We start from the raw sequence: 14667 nt of genomic DNA, 5'->3' as shown, positions 1-14667 counted from the left end.
TCTAGGATAGTTTAGGTTGATTTTATTGCTTTATATATTGCATTTATGATTATTATACTGTGTATATATTTGCATATATGTTTGCATGCATCATATTATCATTATGCTTGATTCTGTACAGGTTGGTTCCTCTGATTTGGGGTGGGTGTTCTGAGTGGGGCTAAAACCCAAGCCCGAGTATACACCTAGGATTAGTGTGGTCTCACGTTTCCTCACATGTTGGATCAGCATGTTGTTGCGACGTGACATACCACAAGCCGGACGAGGTTCTTCTGAGTGAGCTCTTCCGGGTGGAGTATTCCATTTTGGTTGAGTTGTCTCATTAGAGCTGTTGACTTCGGTGACCGTTCTTTGCCGGATCTTTGGTTTAGACGATCTTATGAGAGCTACAACGGCACACCCGAAAGGGCAAACCCGTTGAGTATCTTGCCCGATTATCGAGACCACTATCCGCCTTAGAATGACCTGATTAGAGTTCACCTGTGAGGGGAGGGTTGATTCTTACAGATGCATGTTCCGATGGTGACTTTCTGATGGTGACTAATGGTTCAGTTCTTGATCGAGGTCCTATTTATGAGTTGGATTTATGGATATTTATTTCTGAGACGCTGGAGTTCTGTCCGTGGTATTTATCAGTGGGGATCCGTTTATTTCAGGATTCCCTGGTTGACTTCTGTTGACTTTTTAGGGTTTCTGATGACTTTGGCCATGCACAAATGAATTTGAGCCTTAATCTCTTGATGAAATGGCTCCAAAATGAAACCCTAGCTTGTACAAGCTCAATAAAACCATAGAATTATCCCCATCTCAATAAAGACCTCATCTCCTTGCAAAACCCTGATTGGCATAATTCAACTGATTAGGGTTGCCCAGAGGTCAAAACCCTAATCTCAAGGAATCTGAGCCTGAACAATGAATCTCTTGGTGATGATAAGACCATGATGATGGTGATGTACCATTTCAACCAAGATAACAATTAACCTCCTTGAGGAGCCAAGAAACCCTAATTGAAGCACAAACCCTCAGATGGCTAGTGATCAATTCATGAGACCCTCAGGCTTGAATCTTTTGACCTCTCTATCTTCTGAACAAGACTTGGGAGGATGACTTGCTTATTTCCACATGATATGCAAATATGCAATGACTAATGACCTAAAAATGAAATGCAATATGCTAAGCTAGTCCCAAGAGAGGAGGGCAAATTTTGAGGTGTTACAGCTGCCCCTATTCAATCCACTGTGAACCTGTCGATATGAATAGCCTCGGCTTTCAGATGATCAGGGTGAAGAGTGATTGAATACCAAGAACAGACGAACAATTTGCACTCTGATGAGAAAATAATTAACAACGCCTGTCAGAATTGGCGAAGAAGCAATCTTGAAAGAAAAACCCGTCTGGTACGGAGAAAGTCGGCCTGAATACCGGAACAGAAATGTGTCTGGACAAACGGTAACACAGGAATAACCATGGCCTGCATGCCGCTCGACAGTCTGCATACTGAGCATCAAAATATGAGAGTATTGATATCGGTCTGAACACCGAGAGATTGGCCTGAACGCCGGAAAACTGGCCTGAACGCCACTTTGGTCTGGATACCACTTTGGTCTGGATACCATTTCGGTCTGGATACCATTTCGGTCTGGATACCATTTCGGTCTGGATACCATTTCGGTCTGTATACCATTTCGGTCTGGATACCATTTCGGTCTGGATACCATTTCGGTCTGTATACCGGGAAGCTGGCCTGACCGCCGCAAGCTGCATCGATCTGAACTTCGGAAGCTTCTTCGATTTGAAAATTGGTAACTGGCCTGAACGCCACAAGTACTTCAACCTGATTGTTGGAAACTTCTTCGATCTGGAAATCGGAAACTGGCCTGAATGCCCACCTCGGTCTGAACACCGGAAAATTGGCCTGAATGCCGCAAGTTCTTCAACCTGATCGTTGGAAACTCCTTCGATCTGAAAATCGGAACTGGCCTGAATGCCACAAGTTTTTCGACCTGATCGTAGGAAACTTCTTCAATCTGAAAATCGGAAAACTGGTCTGAATACCCACCTCGGTCTGATCACCGGAAAACTCTTCATGCCTATCAGCATCGGCAAAGATAAAAACAGTGATAAATGAGTCGGCACGCGTGCCAACGACCCATGCTGGGGATAACAAGCCATGAACCGGCTATTCTCTTATTCAACCCTAGCCAACGAACAATTTGCTCCGCTGGGGATTATTCTCTTTTTTGTTTTGCTTTTTTGAACCCCGGAACTTCTTTGATTATCATTTCTATCTCCGCCCGACAGAAACTTTCCTCCAATATCACACTACTAGGGAATTACTGCTGATTCACAATCATGATGCTAAACTCCTCGGAGTACATCTTCACCTTCGGGCGAAACCACCTCTCAAACGATAACCACGCTTTGAGACTAGCTTATGCTTGCAATAATGATGCATGACCTTTTTTTTTTCAGCGTAATGCTCCATAATCATGGAAATGCTACGCGATTTATGCAATATGTTGTGCTTATCTATATGATGAATGCATCAAAAAAAAGTATCCCCCTCAAGGGACTCTTCTGGGGAGCTGGAGGCCTTCTGCTGAGGAACTCGCCAACATTCCGATCTCCACCCTGCTGGGGAACAGCACTACTGCTGGGAAATAGGCCACCCTTGCTGGGGAAAACCTCCTCTGCACCCGATCCGCTTGGGGAATTCGATGGGGAAGGAACCACCAACGCACTCTGTGGGGATAACAACAGTCTCTGACTTGCTAGGGATATAACAATCCCGACCCTGCTCGGGAAAACCACCACCCACAGATACCTCCGCTGGGAAACAGCAACCTTCGGGCCTGGCTGCTGTGGGAACATCGATCTCAAACCTGCTGGGGAGATAACCATACTGACCCTGCTAGGGAAGCCACAGACCTTGAATCTGCTGGGGAATCAGTCATCCCGACTCTGCTTGGGGAGATGAGGAAAGTCTGGTATTGACACCCGTCGACTCGTCGAACCCTGGCATTCACCTTCCTAATCCAAGGTCAGCTTTCCAATTTTGAGAACTCCCAGACTCGTCTGGACTTTTCTGATTCATCACCTGTATTCCCAACTGCTCCGTACTTGACGGAGAGCGAGCTCCTGGGATTGGTACGAACTTTCTAATCTTCAGACTTTGAAGAGTCTTCTTGATTAATTCTCAAGGGTCGTCGTACGTCCTTTCGCCGTCTTTTCATCATTCTCCAATCCTTTCGTCCCCGATTGGACTCCACGGGGATTCTTTTGTCAAACGCTTCCACATCACAACCTGCAAGTGAGTGAAAGATATCTAACAGCACCTGCAAAAGAAATCGTTAGATAAAACCGTGCCCCAGGCGTGTCAAGATTTCAACACTCGGGTCACTCAACCTTCCGAATAAGATTTCAAATTTTCAATCTTATAAACATGCATTTTAAGGGACCTGTATGTCTTAAAATGCAAAGATTCTTTATCACAAATAACTGGATGTTCTTGTAATCAAAGCGGTAATGAAAACAAAAACAAAATTATTTGACTGAATATGCATTTTATTGATTGAAAAAGTGTGGCTCATATTGAGCAATACAAAGGAAGCAATTCCTGAAAAGAGGTAATTGCGCACAAAAGGAAAAATCTATCCTAATGGCAATGCGAAACCGCGATCTCTCTCCGTGCTTTCTGCCTTCTGAACAAGACGCTTCCGATTGATCCCTACCGGGTATTATCCATGTCATATCCAACGTACAAACGATCATGCCAGACGCAGTTGTTTGTTTCAATCCCTCTTTTGCCTGGACCGCCCTTTCGGGTTTTCAGTCCACCGGGATACCCTTTTTTGCCCAAGCCGCCTTTTCAGGTTTTCGACTTGCCGGGTGTACATTTTTCTTTTTATCCCTAATTTTTGCCCGAATCTTTTCTTTCTGTTTTTTGGTTCGCCGGGATGCCTATTTTTTCCTGGACTATTTTATTCTTTTCGTCCAGCGGGTCTCTTTATACGAAGTATTTTTTAACTGTGTCCGCATTCACAGGGGATGGAAAATCCTCGCCATCCATGGTCGTTAACAACAAGGCTCCGCCAGAGAAAACCTTCTTGACCACGAATGGACCTTCATAATTGGGTGACCATTTGCCCCTACGATCGTTTTGAGGAGGAAGGATCCTTTTCAGCACCATATCACCCACATGATACACACGAGGTCTCACCTTTCGGTCAAAAGCACGCTTCATCCGCTGCTGGTACAACTGCCCATGACAGATGGCTGCCAGCCTCTTTTCCTCAATCAGGCTCAACCCTTCATACCGGGTCCTTACCCATTCAGCCTCTTGCAACTTCACGTTCATCAGGACTCTCAAAGAGGGAATTTGCACCTCAACCGGTAGCACCGCTTCCATTCCATATACCAACGAGAAAGGCGTTGCCCCAGTAGAAGTGCACACCGAAGTTCGATACCCATGCAATGCAAATGGCAACATCTCATGCCAGTCCTTATAGGTCACAACCATCTTCTGCACAATCTTCTTTATGTTCTTATTGGCTGCCTCAACCGCCCCATTCATCTTCGGACGATAAGGAGAAGAATTGTGATGCTCAATCTTGAATTCCCGGCACAGTTCTGCCATCATCTTGTTGTTCAAATTAGAACCATTATCAGTAATGATTCTCTCGGGAACCCCATATCTGCAAATGATGTCTCTCTTGAGAAATCTGGCAACCACCTGCTTTGTCATGTTCGTATAAGAGGCCGCTTCCACCCACTTGGTGAAGTAATCAATAGCCACTAATATGAACCGATGCCCATTCGAAGTCGTAGGCTCAATCTTCCCAATCATATCAATGCCCCACATAGCAAACGGCCACGGAGACGACATCAAACTCAATGGATTAGGAGGCACGTGCACCTTGTCAGCATAAATCTGGCATTTATGACACTTCCGCACGAAATTGAAACATTGGGCCTCCATTGTCATCCAATAATAACCTGCTCTCAGCAGCGTTTTTACCATTGCATTCCCACTGGCATGGGTACCGAACGATCCTTCGTGAACCTCTTTCATCAATTGGCTTGCTTCTTTATCATCAACACATCTGAGCAAGACCCAATCGAAATTCCTTTTGTACAAAACCCCATCCTTATTGAGGTAGAACACCATGGCCAACCTCCGCAGAGTCTTTCGGTCCTTCTTGGATGCTCCCTCGGGATACTCTTGGGTTTCCAGATAGCGCTTGATATCGTAATACCACGGCTTCTCATCATCAGGCGCCGTGTCGACAGCAAACACATAAGCCGGTCTATCCAGACGTCCTACCTCAACACCGGGGAACTGATTCCACCACTGCACCTTAATCAAGGCAGCCAGAGTAGCCAAAGCATCTGCCAAAGGGTTCTCTTCTCTGGGCACATGATGCATTTTCACCTTGGTGAAAAACGTCAACAATCTCCTCGTATAATCCCGATATGGAACTAAATGAGACTGATGCGTATACCATTTTCCGTTAACTTGATTTACAACCAGAGCTGAATCTCCATATATGATAAGGCTTTTGATCCGCAAATCAATCGCCTCTTCAATCCCCAGGATACAAGCTTCATATTCAACCACGTTGTTGGTGCACTCAAATGTTAGCTGGGCAGCAAAAGGAATGTGGGATCCCTTCGGCGTAACCAAAACAGCACCAACACCGCTACCGTTCACGTTAACGACCCCATCAAACATCAGAATCCATTCGGATTCAGGGTCAGGCCCCTCCTCCGGGATTGGTTCCTCGCAATCTTTCGATTTGAGAAACATGATGTCCTCATCAGGGAATTCAAACTTCATCGGTTGATAATCCTCAATGGATTGCTGGGCGAGATAATCAGACAATACACTCCCCTTGATCGCCTTCTGAGAGGTATACTGTATATCATATTCTTTCAAAATCATTTGCCACCTCGCAACCCGTCCGGTCAATGCTGGCTTCTCAAAAATGTACTTGATTGGATCCATGTTGGAAATCAATAAAGTGGTATGTACCAGCATATACTGCCTCAGTCGGCGAGCAGCCCAGGCCAAAGCACAGCAAGTTTTCTTGAGCAGTGAATATCTTGTTTCACAATCGGTAAACTTTTTGCTAAGGTAGTATATGGCATGCTCTATTCGACCAGACTCGTCATGCTGCCCCAATACACACCCCATAGACCCCTCGAGGACTGTCAGGTACAGAATTAACGGTCGTCCCTCCACAGGAGGCATCAGAATCGAAGGCTCCAGCAAATATTCTTTTATCTTTTCAAATGCCGCTTGGCAATCATTATTCCACCTGACCATTTGATCTTTTCTCAACAACTTGAATATTGGTTCACACGTGGCTGTTAGATGAGATATGAACCGTGAAATGTAGTTCAATCTACCTAAGAAACCACGAACCTCCTTCTCCGTTCTCGGTTCCGGCATTTCTCTTATTGCTTTTACTTTAGCAGGATCAACCTCGATTCCTTTCTCACTTACAATGAACCCCAGTAATTTACCGGACCGCACTCCGAAAGTGCACTTATTCGGATTCAACCTCAGTCTGAATTGTCTCAGCCGGTCGAACAACTTGGCCAGATCTACCAAATGCCCCTCTTCTGTCTGAGACTTTGCTATCATGTCATCAACATAGCATTCGATTTCATGATGAATCATATCATGAAACAAAGTCACCATGGCTCTCTGATAAGTAGCACCGGCGTTCTTGAGACCGAATGGCATCACCTTATAACAAAAAGTGCCCCACGGTGTAATGAACGTTGTTTTCTCCATATCATCTGGCGACATTTTGATTTGATTATAGCCAGAAAAGCCATCCATGAAGGAAAACACCGAGAATTGAGCTGTATTATCTACCAACACATCAATGTGAGGTAACGGAAAATCATCCTTCGGGCTAGCTCTGTTCAGATCCCGGTAGTCCACACACATTCTTACTTTCCCATCTTTCTTCGGCACTGGCATAATGTTCGCGACCCAAGGCGGATAATTAGTGACAGCAAGGAAACCAGCATCCCACTGCTTCTGCACTTCCTCTTTAATTTTCATTGCCATCTCAGGTCGAGTTCTGCGCAACTTCTGCTTCACTGGAGGACAATCTGCTCTTAACGGTAGCTTGTGCACAACAATATCGGTATCCAACCCTGGCATATCTTGATAAGACCAGGCAAAGATGTCAACATACTCTTTCAGCAATGCTACCATTCTGCTCTTGACACTCGCCTCCAAAGCAGCCCCAACTTTCACTTCTTTTTTGACCTCGTCGGCACCCAGTTTCACAATTTCAACTTGCTCCTCGTGCGGCTGAATCACCTTCTCCTCTTATTTCAACAACCTGGCTAATTCCTCCGGCAGTTCACAATCTTCTTCGCCTTCTTCTTCGGCATGATAGATCGGATTGTCGGAGTCATATGAGGGTGTAACAGGATTGTTATCAATGAGATCCGGAGAGAAATCGCATCTGCATGAATGTTGATTCATGCATTGCTTTAGAACCGGAGCGAGACAAATTGAAAAGAAAAATGAAGACATTGCCATTTTTATTATTGTTTTTATTTTTAAACTGTAAAAATAAATGAAAAACAGGGAACACCGCTTTTAATTGAAAAACATCCTTTTATTTATAATGCAAAATTTGCAAAAATTAAACATGAGGTGGCCCTTACAATGAACCATTACGTGTCGGGCAACACGCATGGCTTTCATGCAAATAAAATCAAAAACAGAAATTATTACTCTTCAAGTAGAGTGACGGTGATAATCTTTTCAGCCTTCCAGTTCTGGACTCCCATCCCTGGCGTGCACGGCTTTATCCACCGATCCATCTCGCAGTCACTATCAGCTTCATCACCCACCATACAGATGTGATATGGATCCAGCATTCCAGCACTGGTGAATGTGACTGACGGGCGGCGTCCTCCCCCTTGTCCAAATGAGCCTCGGCCCGGCTGATACCCTACTCCAAAGCGGTCTTTCTTGGCGGAGATATCCATCATCTTCCCCCAACCAGGAGTTTCCCCACTCTTCACCACCTCAGTGGCCTGCTTATACGAAGATATGGACGGTTTCTCTTCCTCTTTGGAAAAAAGAGCATTCTCCACCTTAACGGTTTCGAATGCTTGACTCGGGGTCTCCCATATCTCACCGTCCATTTCAACGTACTTGAAAGATGAAAGGTGGCTGACAAAGATGTCTTCTTCTCCACAAACGATGACGACCTGCCCTTCCCAGATATATTTCAGCTTCTGGTGCAAAGTCGAAGTCACTGCCCCAGCAGCATGAATCCATGGGCGACCCAACAGGCAACTGTATGCCGGCTGAATATCCATGACATAGAAAGCAGACTTAAACACCTCAGGGCCAATCTTCACCGGGAGCTTAACCTCTCCGAACACAGCCCGCTTAGAACCATCAAACGCCCTCACTATCAAGTCCGTGGGCGTCAGGATTAACCCTTCACAGTTCAGCTTTGCCAGGGCTTTCTTTGGCAACACATTCAATGAGGAGCCGGTATCAACCAGCACATGCGAAAGCACTGCTCCTTTACATTCCATTGCAATGTGTAAAGCCCGGTTGTGATTCCTCCCATCTACAGTCAGATCCATATCGGTGAACCCCAACCCATGGCTGGCATGCACATTAGACACCACCGTCTCCAACTGATTAATTGTGATCTCTTGAGGAACATAGGCTCTCTTCAAAATCTTTAACAAAGCCTCTATATGCCCCTCAGAGCTCAGCAACAAGGATAGAATTGAGATCTTGGATGGAGTCTGCTGCAGATGGTCAACAAGCTTGTACTCAGACTTCTTGATGATTCTAAGGAATTCTTCTGCTTCATCATCAAGTTCTTTCTCCGACCCACCAGGCGCCGGTGTCACCATAGGAGTACCTTCATTAATCACTGCTTGTTTTCCTTTTGCCCTGGCTAAAGCCTCGGCCTTTTCTTTCTTTTCTTTTTCTCCCTCTCCTCCCCTCAAAGCATCAGGAGCAAACAGCCTTCCACTACGAGTGAAACCACTGGGTCCGGCATTATCCACCTTTGAAACGGTGGTTTCACCAACAGCTTGATCCTCCACTTTCTCTCCATTACAATATACCTCTCCACCATAATGCCACGGCACGGCATCATCTTTGTCATAAGGAATTGGCCCAGGTACCGTGATAGTAATTGGAGCCGCCTCAGCCAGAGTTGACAAATCAACCGGGTCGAAGTAAATAGTTATGGTGGAGACATCCTCCTTCCCCAAACCAGCCTTCTCAAACCGGAGACTTCCTTCGTCCATCAGCCTCTGGATAGTTTCCCTCAACAGTACGCACCCATTCAGAGCTACAATGCACGCAGCACAGCAATCACCACAGCCCGGAAAGACCCCATTCAACAACAACTGCCGTTTAACCTCAGCCAATGGAGTCTTCAACTGGTCTATACTCAACAGCCCAATTCTGCTCTCCTCGGAGATTGCATTCACCCCCCTTTGACCATGCGCGGGCATGGGATTAGCATTCACGTTCGGAGATGTTGCAAAGTTGATAGCTTTTGAATCCACCAAATCCTGGACCACATGCTTAAAAGCTTTGTAGTCTTCTACATTATGCCCAGGAGCACCTGAATGAAATTCACACTTAGCATTCTCATCAAAACTGGCTGGCCTTTGATCAGGTCTCAAAGGTGCCAGAGTTCTCAGTTGTACCAACCCCAGATCTTTCAGCTTCTTCAACAGGAAAGAATAGGTCACAGGTGGCCTATCGAATTGCCGATCATTCATCCGTCCTCTGACTTGATACCCAGCCCTCTGCGGTCTCTGCTAAAATGGTTGTCTTTGTTGTTGCGGTTGTTGCTGTTGTTGTTGCTGTTGTGCAGGCTGATTATCAGCAGGAATGGTTACCGCAACATTGTGCTGGTAGTAACGATCCCTACTCGGTCCTCTTTGGGTGTACACAACACTTGTATCACCCTCTTTCTTCCTCTGGCCATTTCCGAAGGACTTCTTCGAACCAGATGACGAAGCATTACCACCCTGGATTTTTCCCAGCTTCAACCAACTCTTAATCCTTTCCCCGGCCACGACAATGTCTGCAAAGTTGGTAACTGGACATCTGACCATCCTCTCAGCAAATGCCCCCTGCAGGGTACCCATGAACAGATCTGACATCTCCCGGTCCACCAATGGAGGTTGCACCCTGGCAGCCAACTCCCTCCACCTTTGAGCATATTCTTTAAACCCCTCGCTTGACTTCTGAGACATACCCTGCAGCTGGGTACGACTAGGAGCCATGTCAGCGTTAAACTGGTACTGTTTAAAGAACGCGTCACCAAGATCCTGCCAGCTCTTGATATCAGAAGACTTCAGCTTGGTGTACCACTCCGAGGATCCTCCAGACAGACTGTCCTGGAAGAAGTACATCCACAGCTTCTGATCCATTGTGTATGCAGAAATCTTGCGGACAAAAGCTTGAAGGTGAGTTTCCGGGCAGGAACTCCCATTATACTTATCAAATGCGGGCGCCTTGAACTTTTACGGGATCACAATCCCCTCAACCAGCCCCATATTCGACATATTCACAACCCCGGGAGTGGCATAGCTTTCGAGAGCCCTGATTTTTTCTGCCAGCAACTGGATCTCTTTATTCGGTGGTTGGACACTGTACTGGCCAAACGGCTCATTATGCATGGAGAATTGATCAGCTTCTCTGTCTTCCTCTCTATCATCATCAGCCCCAAAGAATGGAGGAAACAGACTGTCTTTCATATTATGGCCCATCTGATCGGGTTGACCCCCTGTGGTAGCACCAAAACCACCAACATTGTTATTAACTACACCCACAGTCGTCCTTTTTCCACCTTCCCTAGAACCACCCAGCCCCTGGTTGGAGACACCATCCAGGTTAACACCACTGTTGGCAGCTGAAGCCCGCTCGAGCTTCTCAACTTTATCAGCCAGTGCTTTCTGGCCCACAGCAAACCCTTGCATAATGTTGATCAGCTCATTCATTTTATCCTTCAGCTCGAGAACATCTGCATTAGGTAGATCCGTCAGCCTTGGAGTGTTGCGTCTGGTGAAATATTTGTGTGGACGTGTTGAGTGCAAAGGTACAACTCTACGAGCACGAGCAATGACTCCTGAAACAATCAAGCACGTTAGAAACGGATACCTGCAAAATAAAAAACAAGTTATTATGATTATGCATGAATGCAATGTCTATCCACATGAGGAACACTCTGTCTTTCGATCATGGCTTCATCGAGACAAATAATAATCCGGCAGCAATATTCTGCCATTCATCATTTGATTCACCATGCAGATCAGAGATATATAATTTAGCAAAATACCACCCAACCATGTGTGTGCTGTGTGAGTGCATACAGGAAAGCAAATAAAGCTTGAAGATTGATCACTGAATGAAAATAACCATTGCATACCAAAATGCACAAGAAGTGCCATAGTCATACATCACACTGATACAAATCAAATACAATTCTCCAGAATCAGGAAGGAAATACAAGCAAATGAATTCCGTCAACAGGCCTGACGGTAATCCACACAAATGAGAAAGGTCTAGCCTGACGAAGGTCCCACGGAAGGCCCTACATCATCAACCATCTTCGCAAACTCTGTAGCGAACCTGAGCTCGGTGTTCTCCTGCTGTAATCTCCCTACCTCCTTCTGGTGAATCTTCATCTGTCTGAAGTAATGATCTCTCTCAGCAATGTAGTGATCTCTCTCAGCAATGATCTTCGCTTTCTCCGCTTCCCATTCTGCAGCAAGGACTCTGGCTCTGGTATCTCTCTGATCTCTCACGAGGATTTGCCTCCTCTTCTCATCTTCAATGACCTTTGAAGCTCTAGCCAATCTCTCTTTGGTGATGTCGTGCTCCTTTGTCGACGACTCCAATGCTTGGCTGATCTTCCCATAATAAGTAGTATCCATCTCAAAGCGCTTCACTGCAAGAGCATGTCGCTTATCCTGATCTTCCATCCTTACTCTGATCTCTTGATTAGCCATCTGAATCCGAGCAACACTCATCTCTAATTCAGTCTTCTCCGCTTGCAACTGATCTCTGGCTCTCTTCATCTCGAGGAATTCTTCCATACTGACAGAAGAACGCGGACCCTCAATCAAAGGACACCAAGGATCACCTCCAGGAAACGGCAGATGTGTGATCTCGATCCTCTTCCTAAGCCAATCATCAAATGGGGGAAAGGACATGCTATTAACTTTGCCAAAAGGAACCTTGCCCTTTCTCTGAATGTCACGCCACTCATCCAACACTTGCCTCAACTTGGCCTGATTGCCCTCAATCGGGAAGTAAAAGAACTCCTGGATCTCTCGTCCGAGAGGAGGACCCTCCACGGCAAACCCCATCTGTCTCCTAAGAAGCACCGGGTTGTAATTAATGCAACCTTGAACTCCTATAAGAGGTACATTGGGAAGACTCCCACAACTATATATGAAATCCCGTCCGGCCATACCGTTGTGAGTCCAAGCTATGTCCTTGGCCCGCAAACCCATCAATCTGAATGACCACTTGACAGTAGGATCGAGAAAGACAAAAGCACCTCGGGAAGGCAAATACCCCATAAACCACTTGTACAGTAGCTGAGCACAACACCGGATCAATCCACCACGCCGCTTCTCATTCCTGTTATGAACTGAGTAGTAGACATCTCCAACCAGAGTAGGAATAGGGTTCCTCTGTATGAACAACCTGATAGCATTAATGTCCACAAAGCTCTTCTAATTAGGAAACAGGATGGTCCCATAAATGCTCACAGCGATCAAGGCACAGACCGTCTTCCAACTACCCACAACACCATATTCCTTGGTCTTAGCCTCCAAGAAACTCAAATGAAAACCAGCCTACTTCCCCTTCTCTTTCAAACCCCCCTTGGTCACCTCCGGACTCAAATAAAGAGCACGAGAAATCTCAGCGACGTCGGGCTCCCCCTTAGTGGCATAAAAAGGAATCTGATCTCGGATCGGAATACCCAGGATGCTAGCATAGTCCTCCATCAGAGGTCCCAACAAATAATCCGGGAACACGAAACATCTCAAACCCGGGTCATAGAACTGGAGAAGTGTATGGATGGAACTTTTGTCACTGTCTGTGAGCCTGAAGACCAATTTCAGAATACCACCGTATGCCTCCCTGAACATCCCCACATGGTCGGGCATAATCAATGTTATCATCTCCTTTAGCACACCGATCTCTGGGTCGAAGAAACTATAGACCACATCATCCTTCAAACCGGTCCTCATGTCTGAGCAAAGAAGTCTCTCAACTAGGATCTCAATCAAAAATGTCCCTGCATATGGATAAACATGTGTTAGATGCAGGTAAATGCAAAATGTGATGATGCTGATGAATGAATGCAATGCATTGTGCCATCCTCCCAATCATCTGAACATCTGTTGCACTGAGGCCTGATCTCTGAACTGATCCCAACCATCTGAGGTACTGATTAACCATAAGTCCAACTCAAGGGTTCCGAAATAAACGGAACTGAAAGATACATCACCATCATCATCACGGAGATCCACTGGCCTGATAACCAACCCTCTGAACCAGCCCGGGGAATCCTGAAATAAACGGATCCCCACTGATAAATAACACGGACAACACTCCGGCGTCTCAGAAATAAATGTCCATAAATCCGACTTATAAATATGACTCTGATCAACTGTTGAACCAATAGTCACCATCAAAGTCACCATCAGAACATGCACCAGTAAGAATCAACCCTCCCCTCACAGGTAAATTCTAATCAGGTTATCCTAAGGCGGATAATAGTCTCGACAATCGGGCAAAAGATACTCAACGGGTTTGCCCTTTCGGGTGTGCCGTTGCAGCTCTCTTGAGATTGTCTAAACCAAAGATCCGGGAAAGATCGGTCACCGAAGTCAATAGTTCAAATGAGGTAACTCAACCAAAGTGGATACTCCACAAAGGAAAAGCTCCCTCAAAAGAACCTCGTCCGGCTTGTGGTATGTCAGGTCGCCAAGATCATGTTTACCTAACATGAGAGGCAACCTGAGACCACACTAATCCTAGGTGTATACTCGGGCCTGGGTTTTAGCCCCACTCAGAACACCCACTCCAAAACAGAGGAACCACCTGTACAGAGGACAGCAACATGATAGTATGATGCATGCAAATATTTATGCAAATATATACACAACATAATAATCAATGCAATAAATAGAGCAGCACAAGCAACCTAAACTATCCTAGAACGCTAGGAGAGACTCGCTTAGGGAAGATGGACCAGCAATAGGTCAACTTCTATTTGATCCCCAGCAGAGTCGCCAGCTGTCGCATCCGCAAAAAATAACCGGCGGGCTAAAACAAAACAACACAGAGCCGCCACCGTGCGTTATTTATCCCAAAAGAGGGAAAGGAAACGCTCGAAGTAAACCTGGAAAAGACATGGTCTCGCGACCAAAGAGAGATGGGATCGGGAGTTGGTTATGCGAAAGGAAGGTATTAGCACCCCTACGCATCCGTCGTACACGACGGGATCCACGCTCAAAAAGATAGGATAAGGTTGCTAAAAGGAACTGCTCAAAGAATGCACACACACACGCTGAAACAAAACAGGCGGAAGACGGAGGAAGGTAACTCGGCAGGATATCGCATCC

The sequence above is a fragment of the Lathyrus oleraceus genome, chromosome 5, assembly GCF_024323335.1.
Source record: "Lathyrus oleraceus cultivar Zhongwan6 chromosome 5, CAAS_Psat_ZW6_1.0, whole genome shotgun sequence".
NCBI lineage: Eukaryota > Viridiplantae > Streptophyta > Magnoliopsida > Fabales > Fabaceae > Lathyrus > Lathyrus oleraceus.
Note: the sequence above shows the minus strand (reverse complement) of the source record.